This window comes from Lontra canadensis, unplaced genomic scaffold (genome assembly GCF_010015895.1).
Source record: "Lontra canadensis isolate GAN:19392208 unplaced genomic scaffold, GSC_riverotter_1.0 scaffold18, whole genome shotgun sequence".
Taxonomy (NCBI): Eukaryota; Metazoa; Chordata; class Mammalia; order Carnivora; family Mustelidae; genus Lontra; species Lontra canadensis.
The window spans coordinates 25093320-25119139 of NW_022631012.1; the positions used below are offsets into that span (position 1 = coordinate 25093320).

General features: G+C 40.0%; 1 protein-coding gene across 1 annotated transcript in view; it reads left to right on the top strand.

Annotated features, from left to right (window-relative positions):
• Positions 1–5298: 5298 nt before the first annotated feature.
• The window catches only part of TFPI (tissue factor pathway inhibitor), a 62222-nt gene continuing 41700 nt past the window's right edge, over positions 5299–25820 (top strand). Inside the window, exon 1 of the mRNA XM_032860262.1 lies at positions 5299–5407. The gene's annotated coding sequence lies outside the window, so the exon portion shown is untranslated. The remainder of the gene's footprint in view (positions 5408–25820) is intronic.

Consider the following 25820-nt stretch of genomic DNA (forward strand, 5'->3'; position numbering starts at 1 on the left):
ATACATACTTTAGACAGAAATGCATGAAATGAGGGTTAGATGTGATAAAATTTAATTTTGCTTAAGATGTTTATAAAATCTGGGGCGCCTGGGTGGCTCAGTGGGTTAAAGCCTCTGCCTTCAGCTCAGGTCATGGTTTCGAGGTCCTGGGATCAAGCCCCACATCGGACTCTCTGCTCGGTGGGGAGCCTGCTTCCCCCTATCTCTGCCTGCCTCTCTGCCTACTTGTGATCTTTGTCTGTCAGATAAATAAATATAAAAAAAAAATTAAAAAAATGTTTATAAAATCTTCTGTAGACGTTGGTTTGGAACATCCTGTTGAATTTTGTGGTTCTCTGAGTTGCAACATTGTGTGCTCTTCTAACAATTCCTTTAAGGAACTAAGTTCCTTCCAGATTCATCTCACTCCTATAGAGTTACCTGAACTTGTTGAAACATTCCATTTATTTTAATGGACAAGATTCTTAATGAATAAAATTAGGAAATGTTTCCTGATACATTGGACTAATAAAGAAAAAGAAAGACTGTTTTATAGCTTGGATAAGATATGAACAAACGAGTGTACTTGAGTTGTGTGAGAGCTGGAAGGAACACGTTCACAGAGAATGGTAAGGAGCGAAAAGGAAAAGTCCCCAGGGTTAGGTGGGTATTGAAACACCCAGATCCTGATAGATAAAAAGAGCTTTAAGATCAATGGCAAATAGTCGAATTGTTGGCGAGAACATTCTTTTCAATCCAACTACTTTAGACTCAGACGTGTGCAGAGTGGACTGCAAACTGGGGGTAAACCCGCGAGAACGGGCGCGGGCAGAGCTAAGGGAAGGGAGAAGCTGAGTCCACAGAGCGGGTAGTGACAGTGGCTGTCTCATCTCAACAATCGCTTCCCGTCGTGTCCCCAGGCTCTCTTTGGGACGAGAATATGCCAGTTTGTGTCAGCTACATGGACACAAAACAGTGAAAGGTTTTCATTGATGCGGAGTGTAATGTAAATGTGAAATGGACGGTCTCTGGGGAGTTCATTTCGGCTCAGTGGTCGCTCTTCCAAATAGAGTTCTTTACCTCACAGAAAGCAGATTTCTTCGATGACTTTAGGGTGTTAAAGAACAAAAATCCAACCAAGTAGACATGAAGATCGAATGGGCTTTGTTAAGCAAGTCCTGAATTTGGCATCATCCCGTCTAGAAAATAGAGCAGAGCTCCAAGGAATCCTACAAAATGGAAGGTCTTTCTAAGCAGGGGGTGGAACAAGAAGGTTGTTAGCAAATGAAAAGAAAAGATTGTCCCAGGTAAAGTCATCTTGCTTAGGGCTAAGGGCAAGAGGTCTTACTAGCTGAGTACCCACCCTGCGGAACGTGGAGGCCCGGCCGCAGATCACCTCGCTTGTGCTTATCAGGAAGTTCCTGAATAACCAGTTAGGATTGCCACTTTGGGGGGAGGTTGAAATCGCAATTAGTTAGGTAGGTATTAAGCCCCAATTTAGTGACTTGGCCTACCTGATGCCATGGGGAGCCTGTGTTTTTCTTTTTAACGAGGGAAAGAGGGATTGGTACAAGGATATATGTTTCCGAGTGCTTAGAAGAGCTTGAACTGGACCTGGAGAGGGACTTGGCTGGGGAGCCGGGGCGTCCTCTCTCACCTGTCCCGCTCCCAGCCCTGTCGTGCTTTCGTTCTTTCCTTGTCTCCTGGGGCTGCACATTCTCTCCCGTTTATTCTTTGTTTTGTTTTTATTATTTGAAGAGAGTGACACAGGGAGAGAGGGAGCACAAGCAGGGGGAGTGGGAGAGGAGGGAGACCAGGCTTCCCGCTGAGCAGGGAGCCCGATGCTGGGCTTGAACCCGTACCCTGCGATCATGACCTGAGCTGAAGGCAGAGGCTTAAAGACGGAGCCGCCCATTTATTCCAATTTATTCCAAAACCCGCATTTATTCCAATCACCATTGTCTCCCACCTGGCTTTCTTGAGTGGCAGGATAGGAGGTAATAGGGGAATGATTATGCAGCAACGTTTCATTGTTAAAAGTGAAGTTTAAACACACAGCAAAGCTTTGTTCTGGTGTGAATTACAGACTGTGTGTGAGAAAGGAGCACAGAAGAACGTTTAAACACCCGTGCTTTGAAGTCAGACCACAGATTTGAATCCACAGATCATAATCCTCCTTCCTTAACCTGTGAAGTGTGGCCACTGACAGGGAGTGGAGGGGCACCTGGGGGGCTCAGTCCCTAAGGTCTGTGTTTGGCTCAGGTCATGATCCCAGTGTCCTGAGATCAAGCCCCCCCCCCCCACTATGGGGCTCCTAGCTCAGCAGGGAGCCTGGTTCTTCCTCTCTCTCTGCCCCTCCCCCTCCTTGCGTTCCTCCTCTCACTGTCTCTCTGTCAAATAAATAAATAAAATATTAAAAAAAAAAAGGAGTGGAATTTATCACCCCAAAAATATTCTTCTTTGGTATAAGGGTAATTGTAGGCTGTTTTTTTTGTTTGTTTGTTTTTCCAAGTTAGAAAAACAGAACATATTTACTATTTTGTTGACTTGATTTATAACTTTTATTTATTTATTTATTTATTTGAATTTCTTTAATTGCTTATGATGTTACCTTAGTTTCAGGTATACAAGACAATGCTTGGTCATTATGCTCACCACAAGTGTAGCACTTACCATGTGTCACCATACAACACCATTAACTGTCTTCCCTGTGCTGCACCTTTTATCTCTGTGACTTACTCATTCCATGACTGGAAGTCTGTATCTCCTACTTAGGGTGAATATTTCTTGGAAAAATGCCAGATACAGGAAAAGCTTTGAAAATGGACAAGTTGCCTTTTTTTAAGGGACATTTACATTTATAAGAGAAATCTCCCATCTATACAGGGTCTCCCTCTCCCTTCCTCTAGCTGGAATTTATCAGTGGAGAAGGCAATGACTTAAATTCGCAGAGCAACCGCATCCTCAGTTACTGTCTTTTCCCAGTAGCCTCCCATAACTGCTCACCCACACCCCAACATTGTCTTTTGTCTTTAGAGATGTTTAAGGTGGTGGCTTGGGCCACTTCAAGGAGTTACTCAGTTTTCCTAGGTATCTCCCTTGTATACAGTAGGCGTATATGTGATTACACTTGTGTTTGTTTTTTTCCTGTTGATCTTTTTATCACAGAGTGGTCAGCCAAGAACCTAGAAGGGTAGAGGGAAAATTATTTTTTTCTCTCCTACACTATTGCAGGGAAGGAAACATTTAATTGGTCCTTCAAGGTCCTTCTAGCTGGAATAAGAACTAAATTGACACACGATGGATTAATAGGAGAAAATAATACTAATTTTGTATGTATGGGTAATCCATAGGCGTGGAAATTCGAAAGATAGGCCAAAAGAGGTCTATGTGTCATTTGAAATAAGGAGAAGGGCGTAGAGGTCTAGGACATTAAAAGAAAAGAATGCAATTCACTGGAAGATAAAAAAAGAGCAAATGTGTCTACCATGCCTAGTTCAAGTTGTATTGTAGTTATCTCTAGCAACAGCTCTATTCCTGGAGCAAGTATTCTATCTAAATTCTTTTAGGCAAGGGGCACCTGGGTGGCTCAGTGGGTTAAAGCCTCTGCCTTTGGCTTAAGTTATGATCCCAGGGTCCTGGGATCGAGCCTCGCATCCGGCTCTCTGCTCAGCAGGGGGCCTGCTTCCCCTCCCCCCCCCCGCCTCTTTGTGATCTCTCTCTGTCAAATAAATAAACAAAATCTTTAAAAATAAATACATAAATTATTTTAGGTGATTGTGGGGGAAGTAAATAAACTTTTCTGAATCTGCTGGGTTTTGATTGCCTTTTTTTTTTAAGATTTTATTTATTTATTTGACAGAGAGAGATCACAAGTAGGCAGAGGGGAAGGCAGAGAGAAAGGGGGGAAGCAGTTTCCCCACGGAGAGCCCAATGTGGGGCTTAATCCTAGGACCCTGAGATCATGACCTGAGCTGAAGGCAGAGGTCCAATCCACTGAGCCACCGAGGGGCCCTGTTTTGATTGCTTTTAATGAAAAAGTAAACTTCATGCCAAAGTGGGCCATCTTGGGGTGGCCTGCCCTGGGCACCTACATCATAAAGAGAAGACCTTCTTCATAAGCTAGTTGTGAGAATTAAATGTGGTGATTTATGAGCTAGACACCTAATAGTTATTCAATAAATATTAAAAACACAGAAGAAAAGTTACCCCTTAACCGGAGATCAAAGGAATGAATCAAAAAAAGTCGAAGGCATAAAGACAGTCTGAAATGGAGAAAACAAGAAACTGGTGGATTTTCTGATCAAATGACCTAAGGTTTCAGGGCATAGTGGATTCTGATGTCTTGGGAAAGCTCTAGTGATCTTAGTCTGATATGACCGTAATTCCACTGGGAAAATCCCAAAGGTTAGTCTCCACGACAGCAGCCCACAGCAGAGCAACGGGGAAGAGTTAAGTACTTACAAATCATGTAAAATGTTAATATCGTCATCATCATACAATAAACAGTAACAAACACAATAGTTAACATTTATCGAAGGTTTGCTATGTGTGGGAGCGTATTTCAAGTACTTTATATGTGCTCTATGTACATATACATTTATACGTATTAATACATTTACTCTTATATCAAACCTGGGAACTTTTATTATCATTATTTTAGGGAAAAAGAAACAGAGGCACAAGAGAGTTTAATTAATTGACCAAAGTTGCAACACCAGCAACTAGCTGAGCTGCGGGGCTCACGGCCCCGTGTGCTGCAGCAGAAAAGGCGACATGGTCCCTCTCTAATCATAGGAAACTTGAGTAGCCCCAGATTTTTGGACAAGTATACTGATATCATGGATAAAATAATGTGAGGAAAAAACAAACTGCAAAAAAGTTCATTTTATTAAGTAACAATGTAATACTACATATAGACTGCTTTAAAAATACATAACTCTGGGGGGGAAAAGTGCTTTGTTTTTTCAACTGATACAAAAGGAATCCTAGAAAGGAGAAGAAAGGGTTATTTAAGAACAGTAATCGTGAATTCTTAGTGTAAGCTGTTTCCTTTGTTTCGTCCATAAAAGAAAAGCCTTTCAAAGAGTTTGGCAAAATTAGCTTAAATACTGTTGCAGTGACCTAAACAGGAAGCCTGGGTCGTCCCAACCACCCGCGATCTCTGAAGCCAGCCCCGAGGCTCCCTCTCTGCTCCAATAGACAGGAGCGACTTTGGGCTGTGGGATCCTCAACTCCTTCCTCGCCTCTGCTGCTGGCAGGATCAGATTACATCTCACACTCTCCTGCACTCCCCAGTTTCTTGATCTGTTTAAAAGAAGACTAGAAAAGATAAGGCCTCTCTTCACTGCCTGGAAGGGAAAACAAAATACCCTCAACTCCGCGTTGAAAAAAATCTTTCTAAGAACTTTCTTCAGAGATTTTACTCGTGAGTATTTGGCAATATACTTTCTAGCCCTTGAGAAATAATCTTTCTTGTTCTTGGGAGAAGAGCCGGGTCCTTCTGAGAGGCAGAGCCTGGTAGGGGAGGACCATTGTCGTTTAACCCGCAAGGGAAATTGACCCTTCTGTAAACAAAGTAAACTCACAAAATTCAGCTCTCTGCACTTTGGCTTCCTAAGGAAATGTATGTGCAGCATATCTTTATGTTTTTTCTTTCAGAAGTTGGTGAGATGTAGCCTTTCTTATAATTTTCCACTTGTAGTGGCAGTTCTTACTAATTGTGTGTTTAATTAGAATTTTCCGAATATTTGGTTTACTTTTAAATATTATTTATTAACATACAAAGAAATATGATAATGAGACTCTCTGCCATGTTTGAAGAATTTTTTTCATTCCTTTTAATTGTTGACAGTTAAAATGAAGTATAAACATTAGAATTCTTGTAATCTAAATTAAATATTTTATGCCTACAGTAACTAAGCCTCTCCGAGGAAATGCTTTACAAGTCTTTAAAGACCAAAGCTCGTATTCTAAGATACTTAAATAAGAATATATAAGGATAAAAATTGCACTACAGATAGTGTAATTATGTTAATTAGAGCAATAGATCTACATAGACCTCCATGATGTACTATCATGTTCGTGATGGTTATGAAAAGACATTAGTAAATAAAAGCACATAATATAGAAGCACACCACCACAGAACTACAAGTTATTTAATGATGGAAAGCTCATTTATGTAACTATTACCAAAAAATGAAGGCCAAGAGCAGAGCCATGTAGGAAAAACAGAAAAGATAAGCAACAGCCACACTGAGTCACAGTGCTCTGGAAATTAGTCACAAATGACTTTGTAAATTGTGTGATAAACAAAAAGGGCAGAACCCAAGCAGGAAACATACAGCCCAGAGAGCCATATTTTATGTGTAAAGGCCTAATATTTATGTCAGAAGGGAAACATGTCAATTTTGAGATATTGCAAAGTTTTTAAACCTAACACAATCCTTTCCTAAAACATTTTTAGATACTTGTAATTCATCATTCTAGTGATGATTATTTGATGACATACTATCTGTATCTCATCTAATCTTTAAGCTAAAAAGTGAATAATGTCTTTGGAAATATGTTGGAGTATGAAATTTGATTCAGAGGCTGTGGGTTAATAAAATGATATTAAATACTCAGAGATCAACGGAGATTACATTAATTACAGATTAATTACAGATAATTACAGTTAATTACAGATAATTAACATTATAGACTTAAAACCAAAACTTTAAAATACTTTAAAATTTGAATAGTTACACTGGGAAACCAAATTTGTCTTTAGGTGACCGTACATAGAATCTTGCTGGAGAACTTTAATGACATACTCATTACCATTTGGTTCCTCTTTCTATTAGGGGTGCTGAATGGCACAAATTTTGTTTTGTTTTTTTAAAGGTATAGTCTGATATCTTTAAGAATTTGTTTCACCTCCAATGACTGGATCAAAATCCCTCTGGGAAACATGGCTCCTGTCCAGATGAGTTACACGCTCAGTACTTACTGGTCTGACGGCTTGTCTGTCACCCAAGGCTGCACTTATGCGTGGTCGCACAACTATTTTGAGTAGAAGCTTCTCTAATAAACATTTTTGCTAAATTGAAAGATAATTTATGAAGTGGAAAATTATTTTGTGTTAAATTGTAGTTTTCATAACATTAATTTACTCTTTTCTTCAGAATTAATTCCCGGATCTTGGTTATCTGTATTACTCAAATTCAAAAGATAACTGGACAAGATGAGTAACTACTGGAAGAAAAGGCCAAGTTCAAAAGGCTTTACTTATTCCCAGAATACATAACAGCTAACCAAATAGCCAATGTGCTATATATTCTTTAGAAATGGTTGGTTTAAATTCAGTGTCTGGAATTTTTAAGACAGATTGCACCTCATATCACCACGTAATTAGCAGAAAAAAAAAAAAAGCAAAGTAAAAAAGTAAAGGGCAGGAAAGACAATATGAAAAGGGAAAGGAAGTACTTAGAATAGGGTTTTCAAAATATTTGTTAGTATACATTAGATAAGTTGAATAATAATAATATTGGTTAAAATAAGTTAATTGTATTACCAATTTATTTTTGGTATGAGATGTGATCGAGGAACTGTAGTATAATTTAACTCACCTATTTCAATAAAGGCTGTCTCCAACCCCCTCCCTTTTCTGTTTTCCATCTAAAATATTTAACTTGGGAAATTAATTTATAGAGTTGCCTTTTTCAAAACAAATATTCTTAAATGCATTAGTTGTTATAGAAATATATCATTACTATAATTCCTTTTGATTGTTTTGTGGTTTGGAGAAATCTGAATTCAAGAAATTGAGTAACTTGGGCGCCTGGGTGGCTCAGTTGGTTAAGCAACTGCCTTCGGCTCAGGTCATGATCTTGGAGTCACAGGATTGAGTCCCACATCCTGCTCCCTGCTTGGTGGGGGTTCTGCTTCTCCCTCTGACCCTCCCCTCTCATGCTCTCTCTCTCTCCAATAAATAAATAAAATCTTAAAAAATATAAAAAGAAATTGAGTGACTAATGAAGTCCTCGTTTCTGAATATTAAATCTAACCAAAACGAAGAAAGGGTACAAGTTATTCCAGAAAATTCTTTCATGCTAGACCATCTCTCTTGGGTCTGTGAGATCCTCAGTAACTGGTTTCTTGGTGGGATATGCCATTTCCAGGATCCCAGTCTTCCCATTACTCTTCTTTCCTTGTTTCCACTTCTTCTCCAAGTGCTAGGTGTAGAACAAGAGCTTAGACTCAACTACCAAGGTGCGCCTGGGTGGCTCAGTCTGTTAGGTGGCTGCTTTTAGCTCAGGTCATGGTGTCAGGGTCCTGCGATTGAGCCCCGTTTTCCACATTCTGCTCAGTCAGCAGTGAGTCCACTCCTCCCTCTTCCTCTGTTCTCTCTCTCTCAAATAAATAGATAAAATCTTTGGGGAAAAAAAAGATTCAACTAACAAAAGGTTGAGGGTGACCTAGTCTCTTCCACATTTCTTCTTCCCAGAACCAATAGCCAAAAGCTCTGGACCCATGTCAAATCTGCTCTATTCAGCTCTCTTCAGGACTTCCCTTGGGATTTTATGTTCTCTCTCGGTTGGAATAAACACGTTTTAATTTTATTTTAAAAATAAAAGAGTAAAAGGACACCATGGTCCGCAGTGGAAGTCCCAGTGATGCAATATTTCTATCCCAGTTGTTCCATCTGGTGGGTGAGTTTCCTGAGGTGACATGGACTTATTGGAAGGTATTCCCAAATCAAAGTGTACTGGTAGCGTTCTCTCCAGACTGAGTAGATATTATATTGTTGATTAGGCTATTTCAACATCAGAAGTGTGAAAGTATCAATCCCTATGGCCCTAATAAAATGTAGGGTTTTTATCACCAAACATAATATGCCACGGATCCCTTCAGCTGTATCACACCCTCAGCACCACCACACTCTGCCGTCAGTCTATTTCTGTGTCTAACTGTCCTTGAACCCCATAATGACCCATCTGGAGGGATCCCCTCATTCCTCGTTCCACAAGGCTTAGAAATGGAGTAAATCTTAGTAATGGGTTGAGTCTTCAGAAAAATAGTGTTTGTTGCAAATTTTGATAATATTTTTAGGGTTCATTTAGGAAACTATAGTATCTTAGGAAATGAATCAAAACAACTATACCAAAATTTCATATGCCTACTCTTGCTTATTTTTGTGCCAACTATTTTCAAATATACATGAAAACAAAATGAATGAATTTCTGATTCATGCTATATGAATGAACCCTGAAAACGTCTGCTAAGTGAAATAAACCAGACACAGAAGAACATAATTCCATGTGTCTATCCAGAATAGACAAGTTCACACAGCCAGAGAGTATACTGGAGGTTGCCAGCATGCAGAGGAAGGGGTGAATGGTGAGTTATTGCTTAATGCATACAGAGTTCTGGTTGGGGCGACAAGAGATTTCAGAAGTAGATAGTGGTGATGATTGTACAGCATTGTGAATGGAATTAATGCTACTGCACTGTACACTTAAAATAGTTACAACCGCATATTTTATGGTGTATCTACTACAATAGAAAATACTAAAAGAAAACTGTTAATAAGAATTCAGTTTGAAGAATTCTAGATTCCTAATTACATTCCCTTTACATTTTCTCAAATAATAGAACAAAAGTACAAATACTACGGTGTTGTATACCTGAATTTTTAAAAATCAAAGCAGATTCTTCCTATTTTGTTTCCTGATGAAAACAGGAACTTATTTTTACCTAATATTGCTGTACTGGAGGCTGGTTTTTTTGTCATATGTTTTTTTTGGTTTTGGTACCAGAGTAATTTGGGCCTCACAGATTGGATTGGCAAGTATACCCTCCCTTCTGTTAAATTTTCTGGAGTAGTTGATGTAAAATTCATATTATTTCTTTAAATGATTGGTGCAATCCACCAGTGAAACCATCTGGGACTGAAGTTTTCTTTGTAGAAAGGTTTATAATTACAAAATTTGATTTTTAAAAAATAATTATAGGGATATTCAAGTCATCTATTTCTTCTTCAGTCAGCTTTGGTAGTTGGTGTCTTTTGAGAAATTGGTGCTTTTATCTAAGTTGTCAAATTTATAGGCATAAATTTGTTTATAATATTAACTTATACTAGAATCGATAATGATGTGAAACCTCTACTTCTTGACATGAGTAATTTGTACCTTCTCTATTCTTTTATCAGTCTATATCAAGAACTTTTACCTTCTGTGTTCGTATATAAGATGGGCTTTTTGGCAACATATAGTTTGGTCTTGATGTTCTATTCAGTCAGTCAAAATTTGCCTTTATTTAATTTTTGAAGATTTTATTTATTTGAGAAAGTGGTGTGTGTGTGTGTGTGTGTGTGTGTGTGTGTGCACGCACGCGCCCCTGCTTTAGCAGGGGAAGGGGCAGAGGGAGAGAGAAAGAGAGAGAAGCCAACCTCCCTGAGCAAAGAGCCCAAGACAGGGCCTTGATTCCAGGACCCTGAGATCACGATCTCAGCCAAAATCAAGAGTGGGACACTTAACTGATGACCCACCCCGGTGCCCCAGACACTATCTGCCTTTAAATTAGAACATTTACATTTGATGTGATAATTGATATGTTTGGATTTTAGTCTCTCATTAAGCTATTGTTCTATTGGTCCTATTTTTGTTTTCTTTTTTACTTACTTGGGGTCTTCTTTTGAATTTAGTATTATGTATGAAAATATTTTATTTCCTTTGTTGGTTTATTTGCTATCATTATTTTTATTTTAACAGTTGTTTGGGGCTTAGAATATACAGCTTTGATATATCCCAGTCTACTTTCAAGAGATTTTAGGCCATTTCTCTTATGGCATAAGAAACTTCAAACAGTAAACTTTTACTTTTCCTTCCTTGGCCTTTGTGCTATTGTAGTCATACATCTTGTTTCCATATATGTTATTAGTAACACACTGTCATTATTCTGGTTTCAGTGAGTTATCTTTTAAAAATCTTTTTAATTAAATATATTAATTTTTATTTTAATTAATTTTAATTAAATATATTAAATAGATTTACAGAAAATTTATGAAGCTGGAAAGACTAGCCATTTGTTCCAAACTCCTTTTATTAACATATTACTATGATACATTTGTCAAAATTGGGGAGCTAATTATCTTTTAAACAGATTTAAATGTTAAGATAGTCTTTTATGTTTGCGCATGTAGCCACATGCCCTGGCGTCTTCACTGCTTTGTGCAGACCACGCTCCATCGGGGGCCACTTTCCTTCTCAGGCACAGTCCTCTCTCTCCGCGGCTCCGGTGATGTGGGTATCAATGAGGATGCTTGACGTTACCTCAGAACGCAATCATTTATACCAGGTGAAGCAAACATAATCCCAAATAGTAAATATTGTAGACAAAATTTATATTAAGCATTAGAATTTGACTTCATAGTCATGGGTGAGAGCATGTGCATTATTCCAGTCTCTGCACATCCTGTTTGAGTCCCGTGGTTTTAATCTCGTTTAGCGTAGTTGTTCAGTCTACGAGGAAAGGAAGCAGTTACACAATGAGAAATCATTATACATCCACATCCTGATGTTAATGTGGTTTATCAAAAAATTGTGAAATAAGCCGTTTTTCCTAGAAATGCCTAGGCCCTTCTTTCGGTGCCAATAATTTTATTACATCCGGTTCCAGACTTCCCAGGATTAACCTCTTTTTGTATGTTTTCTCTTAAGGAAATCCTGAGGAAAGATGTTGAATCGGGAGATTTTAGATTAGCTTCAATTCACATGGCAGGAGAGATTTTTTTTCTATAGTGGTCACCTCCTTTCAAGCCGTTCTAGGATTGCATTCATTAATTAAAGCCCTTAAAAAAGTTAAAGGTCCCTGAAATGACTGTTTTCCATTTCACTGTTATATCAACATTACTCTTCCCACTATCACTTGCTGCATTCCATACCGTCATCTCCATATTGAGGAGCCAGAGAGATACAAGGGACCATCTGTCCTTGTACTAGGTACCGGATGCCTCACTTAAAAAGACAGGAATGAGTGGGCATCCACGCGTGGTCTTCAGAAATGTGTGTGAAAAAGTGTCTGTGCGTATGTGTATCTGCATTTTAGAAAGGAGTCTGTAGTTTCCCTCAGGAGCTTACATGTCACCATGAAGGATATATCTGGGACATGATTAAACATCTAAAGAAAACAATATATAGACTTAGGGTTAAAAAGAGAAACAAATAGTAATATGTCCTGGAGATGGCAAAATAAAGAAGTTATCTTTATAAAGTTTTTTTTTTTTTTTTAAGATTTTTGTTTTTAAGCAATCTCTATACCCAACATGGGGCTCAAACTCACAGCCCTGACATCAAGAGTGGCATACACTACCAACTGAGATAGCCAGGCGCCCCTCTTTATAAGGTTTTTGGTGTGAGATAAGCCATGAAGTTATCCCATGAAAAAGAAATCTTTGAGAAAAGATCTTTTTGAGAAGCCAAAGAGGAGATTAAATCATTTCAAGATCACTTTGAGTTCTATCATTACCCTTGAATAAGCAGATTCAATTTTTAGTATCTTCAAAGTTGAGCATTAACTATATGCCTTTTATTTTTTATTTATTTATTTTTTTTAGATTTTGTTTATTTGTCAGAGAGAGAAAGACAGAGATAAAGCACCTGCACAAGCAGGGGGAGCAGCAGGCAGAAGGAGAAGCTGGCTCCCTGCTGTCCAAGGAGCCTGATGCAGGGCTCCTTCCCAGAACCCTGGGATCATGATCTGAGCCAAGGGCAGATGCGTAACCAACGGAGCCACCCAGGCTTTCCCACTATATACTTTTTACATATTAGATTCTTTGCATGATACAAAAAGTATACAATGTCATACATTTTAATAATGTATACATTAATTTAATCATTAAGATTTCAAGTAGCTTACCAAAAAATCAACACTCTGTTCTCTATTCTCAGAAAATTACAATCAAAGGAATTAAGTAGGGCATTTACAAGAAGATGTTACCCAATTCCTGGTTAAATGAGTATGTATTAGGTTGGATTTGGACAAGAAAGAAAGAAATGATAATTTGGACAAACTAACTCATCTTTATAAAAATGTAATATAATGAGCATTAGTTGTAAGGAACCAGGGGAAAAAGAGAACTATTTGTAGGATGCTCTGAATCAGAAAAGAAGTGGCACCATTGCCTTTCATTCCCTGGGCCCGTAGCTCTCATTCTTTCATGGGTCTGACATTTCGCATCTTGAACGGAAGTAGCTAAAGGTGAACACGCTCACGGTTCCTAGAAGTGCTTGACTTAGCTCCCCGGGGCTGCCCATTCCTTTATAATGATGACTCCGGGAAGCAGAACTCAGGATGGATACGGTCACCAACAGTCGCAGTTTATTGTGCCTAAGGATGAAAACTTTAGATAATATTTGGAAGTAATAACCCTTTTCCTCCTCTATAACCCTGCTTCCTCCTCTCTCTCTGTCTGCCTCTCTGCCTACTTGTGATCTCTCTCTCTCTGTCAAATAAACAAATAAAATCTTTAAAAAAAGAAATGAAAACAGTACCTCTGACAAGCTTCCTTTTAACTAAACTGGGTTAGTATGGGAATCAGAGTCACCGTGATGAGGAAAGATGAACTCAAATAAATTAATGACGCCTTCTTTTGAAAAAAAGTCTTATGAATTTTACTGTAAAACTTAGAAAATAATTCCATGCATATTTTTCTAAAAGACTTTTGATTATTATGGGTAAATATATCATGAAGAATCCTTGGTATTTGGCATTATTTCCTTTATAATGTGTTTCTGTTTGGCTTCCTTTTGCCCACTGTAGTTTTGGTATTAAAAGATCCATTTCATATTCTCTTCAGACTTTGAAGATTTTTAACAATATTCTTACATATTTACATTTTCCCTATCATAACTTTTAATTATCTCTTTACTCTCCTTCTTTCCTCCCATCGCGTCTCAATTTTCCTTCTCTACTTCTCAGGTCTCTACTCTCTCTTAACTAGCAGTAAGAATTAATATTTCTTATTATTATTTAGAGGGAGGTTGTTTTTCCTTTTAAAAAAATTTAAAGATTTTATTTATTTGTTGGTGGAGAGAGAGAAAGAGAGCACACAAGTAGGGGAAGCAGCAGACTCCCTACTGAGCAAGGACCCAGTTGTTGGGACTTGGTTCCAGGACCCTGGGATCACGACCTGTACCAAAGGCAGACACTTAACTGACTGAGCCACCCAGGTTCCCCTAAATTTTTTTTTTTAATTTTTTTAACTGATAAGTTTCTTCTTGACTTAGTTTACTTATAGGACTTAGGCCCAAAACAGAGAATAAAAATCCCCTAGTTACAATTTGATGAATGTTAGTTTCTAGAAAATGTAGATAATCTGAAATTCACTTTAGGGGAAAAAAAGAGGAAGATATTTGCGAAAATAGTGGGTCTTTCTTGTGAGAAGAGAAAGTGCCGTTCCCTTTTCCTGAATGGTCACAATTCCTATGTTTGAATTGGAATTCCACCAATTTGCAAATGTAAGACTTTGGGGAAAAAATCTGTTTCTGGGATTCAGTGTTCTCATTAAAAAATATTTATCTTTATGGTTTCTTTTATCTCTAGTTGTATGCACACTCTCCACTTAAGTTTTTGTTTATTTTTTTGTAATTTTTTTTAAGATTTTATTTATTTATTTGACACTGAGATCACAAGCAGGCAGAGAGGCAGGCAGAGAGATGCGGGGGGAAGCAGGCTCCCCGCTGAGCAGAGAGCCCGATGCGGGGCTCCATCCCAGGACCCCGAGATCATGACCTGAGCCGAAGGCAGAGGCTTTAACCCACAGAGCCACGCAGGCTCCCCTTGTTTATTTTTTAAATAAATAGTTTATACATGTAGGCTATTTGTAACATGAAGATACTCACTCTTTCTCCCTGGTGTCACCATTTCCTTTCCATGGGATTTTCTTTACTTTCATTTCTTACATTCTACATGACAAGAAGAAGTTAGGCCTACACAGTGAACAGCTTTTAATGTATTATTCTTAGAAGAAACTTTATAAAATCATATCTGAGCGCTGCTTCTGAATGTAAAAGAGTAACAAAGCTTTTTATCAATGAGATTGTCACAATCCAAACTACAGATCACTGTTAGGATTTGACCTATGAACTAACATTAGGGAATTTTATATTACACAATTCTCTGGAAATGTCACTTCCTGTAATAAGAACCAGACCCAAGAGATGTTTTCCTAGAGAACTGGCCAATCTTTAGGTAAACATGAGTGGAGTCAATAGTCTGCAATTATTTCAGAAGGTTTTCTTGGTGGTGGTTTTGGTTTTGTTTTCTTTTTGAACCACTCTGTGTTTCTAATATTATTTGCTTACCAAAGCATTGTGTTTTCCTTCATTGTTTCCCATATTTTACCTTTCCTCTGAATGTACTTCTGAAACATAATCTAAAAATGTCACTGTGCAGGGGTTCCCGGTTGGCTCAGTCAGTAAACAGAGGAGACCACACAGTTCTTGATCTCAGGGTGGTAAGTTTCAGTCCATGTTGGGTGGAAAGATTATTTTAAAAAATAAAAAAAAAATAAAAGACACTAAAACTGTTGTAAAAAAACTTTAAAAATTTGACTCTTTTATAACGAAACCTCGGGCATTATTTTACTTTTTTAATTTTTTTAAGATTTTATTTATTTACTTGAGAGAGAGAGAGTGAGAGAGAGAGCATGAGGGTCAGAGGGAGAAGCAGACTCCCTGCTGAGCAGGGAGCCGGATGTGGGACTCGATGCCAGGACTCCAGGGTCACCACCTGAGCCGAAGGCAGTTGTCCAACCAACTGAGCCACCCAGGCGCCCCCATCAGGCATTATTTCAATCTCAGATAGTTTTAATGATAAGGAAAGGGGATTCTGACCTGGGCTTTGTAGTACAGGTATTATCTCCTCATCTCCTAAACATCCTCCAAGTAAAAGCCGTTGAAACAAATTGATTCATAACCAGTTTGTGGAAGCAAAAATGGCAAAATAACTGCCAGTTGGGTCACATCTGGCTGGTGGCAGGACAAAGCTGCAGCACCACTAGCTTAAACAATGAGGCTACGTACCTGGTTACATGGTCTTATCACACAAAGCAGAGAGGTAACAGGCTTCAAGACTGGTTAGCAAACCAGGTTCTTCTGTCCTTTTCTCTCTATCACTTAGAGCAGCTAGTTTTTTTCTTAAGATTTTAGTTATTTATTTGAGACAGAAAGAGCACAAGCAGAGGGAGCAGCAGGCGGGGGAGGGGGGAAGCAGGCTCCCCACTGAGCAGAGAGCCCGCTGAGGGGCTCGACCCCAGGACCCTGGGACCACGACCTGAGCTGAAGGCAGAGGCTTAACCGACTGAGCCCCCAGGTACCCCTGACATGCAGTTTTATTTCAGGTAATTCTTAGTCTTACATGATGGTTGCTTCAGCCAAAGGCACCGCATCGAGGCCAGTGAACAGGGACATCATGTGGCCTTTCCCGTGTGGCTCCATTTAGAGAAAGGATCTTGTTCAAAAGTGCCCATCCCTGGAAAGTGGCGTATTTTCTTTCTCATGTCGTTGGCTAGCGATTTATCACGTAGAGACAATTAAACCAATCCCTGTAGGGGAGTGGAATCACCCATGAATGTGGATTAATAAAGAGTTCATTATTAATAAATTTATTCCTGGGGCGGTACTAGGCTCTCTCTCCCTGAGAACTAGACTCTGAACGGACGGCTGATACCAGTGAAGAGTGGAAAAGAATGGTTGTTAAATACACAGCAAGTAAGATAACACAAACAGCAGTTCCAGGCGTCACAGATAAGGGGCAACTGGGGGCCTCGGTCGGCTGAGAATCCCCCTCTTGATTTCGACTCAGGTCCTGATCTCGGGGTTGTGAGGTCCAGCCCCGAGCAAGTGGGCACTGGCTCAGCAGGGAGTGTGCGGCTCTCCCTCTCTCATCGACCCTCCCCTGCTCCTGTACATGCGCTCTGTCGCTCTCTCTAAAATAAATAAGTAAATCATTAAAAAAAGTTCAAAATATGTCCATAATCTCACTGGCCTAATCCATATTCCCTTACTAGAGCATATTTTTCTGCACGAACCACAATTTTTACTTGTATAATTCCTCAGGCCAACACTCCTCTAAGTCTTGCCCTTCTTGTCTTTTATGTCTGTCCAATTCATAAAATCCAATTCATAAAAAGTTTAATTTTTATATCTGGAGAGAAAGAAGGAGCACTGATTTTTGAGGCATAAATTGTTATGCATTGATAATTTTTGGATTCCAGAAACCCATAAATCCTTTAATAAGAAATTTTCAATATGTCCTTTTATTTCATCTAAAGTATTAAACCCTCACATTTTTAAAAGCCCACTACTTCTTGACATTTTGAACAATCTCAACCTCTCATTCACCTAGAAAACTGAATCACAGCAAGAAAATCTACTTTCTACTTGTCCTTTAACAACTCTCAACACACACATGTACATGCACACACTTGGCCGTGTATCGCATCCCTCTATCTCCTTACCCCCAGGAAAAAAGAGAACAAGAGAATATACTCTTTTCTTCAGGCCGGAGTTAGACCCTCTTCACCTGTTGCCCAGGGCCCTCTATTCATTTCATTTTTTCAAAGATTCGTTTATTTTAGAAAGAAAGAGAGCATGTGTGGGAGTGGGGCGAGGGGCAGAAGCAGAGGGAGAGAGACAATCCCAAGCAGACTCTGTGCTGAGTGTGGAGCCTGACGGGCTCAGTCTCGGGACCCTGAGATCATGACCTGAGCTGGAATCAAGAGTTGGGAGCGTAGCCAACCGAGCCCCCCAGGGCCGCTCTGTTCATTTTATTTTTGTTTTAGCTTTTGTCTCCCTCTCTAGTGGCAGAAACAAAACTATACCCTCCACAAAAGTCTCCCTTACAACGCTCTCCCTTGTTTTTCAGGATACACTCATGAAATGGTATCCTAACTTGCTGTTTTCCCAGCCTCTGTTCCAGTCCCTTCGATAGCTCACCTGCTGCTGCCCACGAAACCGAACCAAATCCTCTGTAATTTTGCAAGGGCGATGACAATGTCACGGTCACAAACCCCCATGCATGCTCTTTTAGCTCTTGCCTTACTTTGAACCCTTTGTGCTTTAGACATTGTCGACTCGAAGTGCCCATTTCCCTTAACACTCCTGCCACTGTCACTCGCCAGGTCTCCTCCTGCTTCCCTGGCAAGTTCTTAGCTGTCTTCTCAGGTCTCTTTTCCTCTTCCTCATTCTGTGGACTTTAGCTCTAGGGTATCCCTTTCCAGTCTTCACGCTGACCTCGTAGAGTCACAGATGACAGAAACTAAAGTTTGTAAAACCGCCTGGAAGAAGAGGAATGCCTGTTGCCGAGCCAATGCTGTACGTGAGCGCGCGAAGGCAGTTTCATCCAGCCCGGTCCACGGAAGTAATGAGCTTTTCCACTTCGATTGTCACGTTTCTGTCTCCAGCGGAGACATCTGCCCGGAGCTCCACATCCTGGGCTGCTTGTTTCATGGCTCCTATCGTCAGGGTCCGTTACTAAAGAACGAGACTGAGACAAGGGGACGGTTATTTAAAGCTTTATTTTATGCTGAGTATTAGAAGTCAGACTGACCGGCCAGGGCCGCCTCCGAAGAGAGCGACCCCCTCCCAGCCTCACAGACTAACTTTTATAGAGCAAAAGCCTGGCCACACGCCGGTGGCCAGTGAGATTGTGACACGCGTAGTCGTGTTAGGCCCCACGCAGGTGGCCAGCTGAGTTGCAGTTTACCCTACAGTAGCTGTTTGAACTAACCTATCGCTCTGGTCAGAACTGGCGCTCAAGTGTGGTGCCCAGAAGGTGGGGTTTACTTTCTTTGGTGGTTAGGGAGACAGTACGTGCGCTTTACCGATCGGACGTCTCCACCTGGCCTGACTCGTCCTTGTTTTCTGGGCTCTGTTATCAGGGACTGGCGGCCATAGTTTACCGGTTTCCCAGACTTGCTTCTAAGTAAGTTTCTCGGGGGCTGGGGGGGACGGAGTCAGTGCACGTTTACTGCACGAACAACAAAACGGCAGTTTAACCGAGATGGAGTTGCTCTGGCGAAATAGGTCCTTACACTATGACTGTCTCACACGCATTTCAAACTCAAGCTGCGTCCCATGGAATTCATCACTTTCCGGAAGCAACAAGTTCCTCGTCTTAGGCTTCTCGACTCATTGCCTGGGACGATTCGTTGACACCTTTGTTAAATCAGGAGCTGTCGCTGTGCTTGATTCTTTTCTCTTCCTCATCTTCCATGTAATTTTAACCATCAAATTAGCTTGAATTTACCTTGTATTTTACTGACAAATCAGCCCACTTCTCACCATTTCCACTTGCAGTAATATTATATATCATCTGAACCTCTCTTGCTGTCTCTCTCTTTTTTTAAAGATTTTATGTATTTTTCTGAGGGAGAGAGAGGAAGGGCAGAAGGGTGGAGGGAGAGGGACAAGTAGCCTCCCTGCTGAGTGGTAGAGCCTGACACGGGGCTTAACCCCAGGACCCTGAGTTTATGACCTGAGCCAAACCAAGAGTCAGATGCTCGACTGACGGAGCCAGCCACGTGCTCCTTCAGATTTGGTCTTTAGTCAAGATTGTTTTTTTTAATGTTTGTAGCTGTAGCTTCTATTTCCTCTAACGTTTGGAGAAAAAGAGAAACTATGATACGTCATAGGTTTTCAGGCACCTCTCTTAGATGTTCCTTTGTGCAGACTCATTCTGTTCCCTGGGTCTTTGCTGGGTGAACTTCTGTGTCCTCTCCGCAAGTGTGAGGGACAAACCCCCCAGGGTTTTAAGGCCTTGACCTATGCCCTTAGTGAATGGGCTTAGGTAGGTTGAGTAAAAAACCAACTTCCCATATATGTGGATAGAATGATGGAGAAATATTTACACAGTATTAAATATAATCACTAATGAAGTATATATTTTAAGCCAGGAATAGAAACATTTAGGCAACTCAATAAATCAAAAATTATAATAATAACAACAGTAAAAATTTGTTTTGGTTAATGAGTTAGACTTAAAGGATTAGCAAACCAGAGAAACTGATTTTTATCTTGTAGTTTCTTTGGTGATATTTCCGAGTCATAGTCTCTGATTCACGATGAAGATTAATATTTCAAAGACAAATAAAGACAGACAGATATAACTAGTTAATATATTGAATTATATTTTCCTGAGTCGGATTGCATCTCTGTCACATGAGTCTTGCTAATTTTAAGGAACTCTCTGGGAAAGTCCGGGATTGAGTCCTGCCTCTGTCGCTCACCAGCCGGCTGGGCATCGGACGTCGGGAAACAAGTCATGTACTGCTAACATAAATCCAGTGTATCTGTCCCACTGGCTGTACAGCATTATTGTCAAGATACAGAAGCCGAACGATAAGAAACCACTCAAAAACATGATAAAATATTACAAAAAAATGATGTCTTATAATGATATCTTTGCACTTTCAGTATTTCTTAAAATAAATGTGGTGTATATTTCCATATAGTCAGAACCTCATGACATTGTATCTTTACTTTAATCTTATCTCATAGGTAAATAATCCCGATGCCAAAACAGTGTTTATAATGATGACTCGGTGTCCCAAGAACTGGGGCCTGGGGGAAAGTAAACACAGTGATAGAGAAGGCCCTGACCTGGCTTGTCCGAGTTTGGTGAGGGGCAGATGTGCGCTCGCACAGCCTGAGACCTCTCTTGGAGAACTGCTGGAACATTTGCATTCCCACAATGTATTTATTCAAAAAATACTCTTTTCCTGAGGAAAGTCTGACTCTCAAACCTCTCCCTGAGATGGTACAAGTTCAGAAACTCTGCATTCAGGAACGAGAGTGGGAAGCCTATTAAAAATAGTTTTTAACAAAAATCCATTTTTGGACGCTAGTCCTTATGAATATTTGGAAATTTTCCATTGAAAATACTACTTGTAAAAAGTGAACTTCAAAACATAAAGAGAAAATTATTATAATCCTTATAGGGTTTTTAATCTTTCTGCTTTCCCAGCATAAGTTTTATCCTAATTTTTTCTTTCTTCAGTCATTATCCTTGGTGTTTGGGTACTGCAAATTGACACAAAATGGAAAAAAGCCAAGGAAGCACACAGGTTAAAGATAAAAACAGGCTTCAGATGTTAGTGGGCAGAAGGGTGGCTCCCCCAGGGGCAGCCAAATTGAGTGGACGACAGTGCAAAGCACCAGGGGATGACAGTATTAGCCACTGCTGAGCAGAAAATTGGAATTATCCTTCAAGCTATTTTTTTTCTCTTTTCTGGTTGTCCCATTTTGTCTCTCCTGTCTTTCACTGGTGCACTACAAAGACGCAGCCAAAATGGAATTTCTTCTTTTCGACATGGCAAAGTATGCGTTGATCTCGAGATTAAGAGTTAGACTTCAAAAAAGTTCAACAATATGTGAACAAGAAAATTTGAGCTGGGGAGTTTAAATTACATAAGCACCATGCTGATGATATACAAATAAGCATACTATATAACTTTACCAGATTAATTTAAAGATGATCAAATAAGGGGCACCTAGCTGGCTCAGTCGGTTAAGCGACTGCCTTTGACTTGGGTCATGATCCCTACGGTCCTGGGATCAAGCCCCGTTTTGGGCTCCCCACTCTGTGCGGAGTCTGCTGCTCCCTCTGCCTCTCGCCCTGCGTGCTCTCTCTCTCTCCCTCTCTCAGATAAATAAATCTTAAAAAAACAAGGGGATTAAACAACAAGTTGGGAATGATAGCTGAGTGACTGTCCGCATGTTGTTTCACGCCTTTCCTGAAACGATGTTCTAGAACCTGGCGCTACTTCCAGCTCCGGGTCCCTTCCGTGCTCTGGGAGCTTTTGCTCTTTGAATCCCAAGTTCCCAGCCTTGTCCATACCCGCGGCCATTCCCTTCCAGCTCTCTTCCCGCCCGGTCGGCCGCGGCCTGACAAGACTGGCTTTGCCTGAAGGTCGGTGCTGCTGCGTGTCCACGCGCAGCCCAGCCGTTCCACACGTAACCACATGAGACTGAAATGTCTCAGTTGGTCCCTGAGCTCTTCCCAATCAGTGCCTATTTTCAGGTATTTTTTAGACCTTCGAAGAGTCTGAGAGAACGTTCTCACGGAAGGACACACGCCGCGGACAGGAGCTGCGTTTTACACTGTGCCCGGCACGTGGTCAGGAGTTACTGACCTGGGTTGTGACAGCTGCGGTTTGCTGAGCTGGTCACCACCCCGTGCCTTTAAAATCCACTCCCATCGCGTGCCTTTTAATCCTCACACCCCTGAGAGCAGTTCTAGTAAAATACCCATTTTAGAAACAAGTAAACAGAGGCAAAGAGGGGATCGATGTACTATCAAATTCAGATAATTGGTCAGTTACCGAACTGGAATTTCAAGTTTTACAGTCTGTACCATTGTGCCAGGGCTGCCGTGCAATGTGCTGCTGACTGTGTAGCTTAAACAACAGAGACTTATTTCCTCACAGCTCTGAGACCTGCAAGTTGGAGATCAAGGTGTCAACACAGACTAATTTCTGTTGAGGTCTCTCTTCTGGGCTAATAGGTAAGAAGTCTTTACTCTGTATGTATCTGAATCATAATTTTTCTTTTTCTTTTTTTTTTTTTAAATGAGGACACCAGTCATATTGGATTAGGGCCCACCTCAACCTCATATGTCCCCAATTACCTCTTTAAAGGTCTTATCTCGGGGCACCTGGGTGGCTCAGTGGGTTAAGCCTCTGCCTTCAGCTCAGGTCATGATCCTAGGGTCCTGGGATCGAGCCCCGTGTCGGGCTCTCTGCTCAGCAGGGAGCCTGCTTCTCCCTCTCTCTCTGCCTGCCTCTCTGCCTACTTGCAATCTCTCTCTGTCAAATAAATAAATAAAGTTTTTTAAAAAAATAAAAAATAAAGGCCTTATCTCCAAATAGGACACAGTCTGAAGTACTGGGGGTTAAGACTTCAACATACGAATTTGTAGGGGGACACAACTGAGCCCATGGCAGAGTCTCATTCCACACTCCTTTTGTTAACCGCTAAACAAATCTAAAAAAGAGAAAAGAAGGGAGGGGACAGCATTGGAGGGTAGAGGGAACAAGGAAGGAAGGAAGGAAAAACAGAAGAGAAAGAGAAAAAAAGGAGGAAGGGAAGAAGAAGAAATATTATTTGGGATTATAGCATGGGACATTACTTGGATTGATTTGATGGTTCTTGGTTTCCCTAAGGAATGTAGCCACCTCTATACAGTGATATACTTGCCAAGCAAACCAGAGTAACCTTATAGGCAGAGTGCTTTGTAGACATTGTTGAAGACTGACTGGTTGTTGGGAAGGCATCTTGGTCTGGTGAGATGACCATGAGCTCTGGAGTTACAGGGATACGGGTGCAACCTTAGCTCCGTCTCATTCTATTTGGAAAAGTTATGCCCTTTTTCCGAGCCTCAGTTTTCTTAAGATGGGTATAAGATTTCCTATAGGCAAGATTTTTAAGAGGATTATAGTTGATTTGAAGTTCATAGATAAGCTTAGATCCTCAATAAGTGAAAATCTCAAGGTTCTTCCCTTTTCCTTTCCATTTCTGGCTCCTCACTTCCCAGTCATACAAACCACTTCCCTTTCTTTCACACACTTTCTCCTACATGCTGCCATTTATTTTGATCGGATTTAAGCAATCACTCTTATTCCTCTTTTGATTTGGAAAATACCTACCACTTAAGCAAAATTTTATAAACACAAAATTACTGTATTTACCTTCTCTTTAAAAAAAAATAAGCAAATTTATCAATTGAAATATTTCATACTTCCAGAAAAGGAGAATAAGCAATATGAAAAACACTGTTACAAAGAGAAATACGGATGGATGACCACTCGTCACATTTGCTTCTAATCTCTTTATTTTTTGGTGGGACTGAGAGAAATAAATAAAACTGCATGGATATATCCAAAGATCCATATTGTAACCTAATTTTAGTCACAAAGTATATCCCAGTTAATTAGTTTATTCACCAAGTGTTACTCAATCATTATTTCGGGTACTAAACATGGACCCGTGAATGTTACATAAAGTGTCTATGCTTGAATGGAAAATGCTTAGTGATGGAGAGAATGAACATGTACAAAAATAAATATATAAGTAGGGATAAGTGCTATTCAGAAAACAAAGCAGAACATTCCTAGTAGGAATGTGAAATGGTACAGCTGCTTTGAAAAATAATCTGAAAGTTCTTTAAAATATTAAGAAGAATTACTATATGATACAGTAATTTCCCTCTTAGTTATATACCCAAAAGAAAGGAAAACATATGTCTGCACAAAAACTTGTGCACAAATGTTCATAACATTATTCATAGTCCCCCAAAAGTAGAAAAAGCACAAATGCTCACTAACTAATACATGGATCAATTATGGTATCTCTGTACAATAGGATATTTTCAGCAATAAAAATAAATGACATACTGGTATATGCTATACATGGACAAACCTTGAAGACATGAATGAAAGAAGCTCGACACAAAAGGCCATATAGTGCATTATTTCATTTATATGAGCTGTGCAGAATTAGGTGATATGCGGAGACAGAAATTGGGAAGCAAGGAGGTGAGGGTTAATGGTGGGGAATTTTCTTAGAGGATAATAAAGTATTCTAAAAGTGACTGGGCAATGTTTGTTCAACTTGTAGATAAACTAATAGCTACTGAACTATTTATTTTTAAAAATCGAATTTACTAAAAATAAAAACTTGTGCTCATCAAGACCCGTATATGAAAAAGAAGAGATAAGACATAAACCAAGATAGAATATATATAATGTTTTCATTTGGCATGGAATTTATATCTATAACAGATAAAGAACTTCTACAGTTTAGCACTGAAAAGGCAAAGAAACTTAAAAAAGAAAAACCAGGTTACCGGGGTAGAAAATGATAAGGAACCAGTGGTGTTTACTTTTTAAATCTGGTGCTCGAAGAAAATCTTCTGGGGGAGATCTCTGGAAAGGCTCCTAAAGGAGGAGTCTGCTGTTCCAGGGTCTTGGAGGACAGCATTCCTGTCACAAGAAACAGGAGTTTCAGTGTAGTACACCTAGAATGAGTATGGTTTGTTTAAAAATAAGCAGTTTCTTTGTAGCCAGGGGAATAGTAGGCAGTGTCCATAAAGCCAAGCAATTACAGGAAAGACGTGTAGGAAGTAAAGTTGAAGGGGGAGCTGGGAACGACTTACTGGCACCGTTTCCCTTGGTGAAATGACCCTGCCTCGCGATGATGATGATTCAGCAAAACACTTCCCAGCTCCTGTCCGATGTCTTTAACTGCCTTTATACAGGTCCACTGAGAACACAATCTGTCCAGACTGAATTCATCCCTACTACGCACGCCAATCAGTACTTATATTAATTTACCTATTTGTGTGCCCAGCACAATAAATCACCCAGGATATACTTGAATTCTCTGTCCTTCATATCCTGTATTTACTCAGTCACTCAGTTTCCGCAATACTCAACTCAGAACGTCTCTCAGACCTGCCCTTGGCCCTGTAGCTCCACTGACGGTTCCCGTTCATAGTTTCAGTCTGATCCTCTGCGACTTTCCAGCGGCCAGTTCCACTTAAATTTTCCCCTCTCCATGTCCTGCTATCCACGCCGGATTTTATTAAAGCACAGATCACACCATGCTTTTTAATATTTTTTTAGATCAGATAATCTACTGACTTCTCCTTAAATGTAACATTATTTGTCAAGGAATTTTCCAGAAATATTTTATGGGAAAATAGCCCCTTGTCATATAAGTTTGGAAATACATTGACTATACTCTCCCATAGAAGATACAATTGCACACTACTATAGTAAGGATCCTATAAACATCCT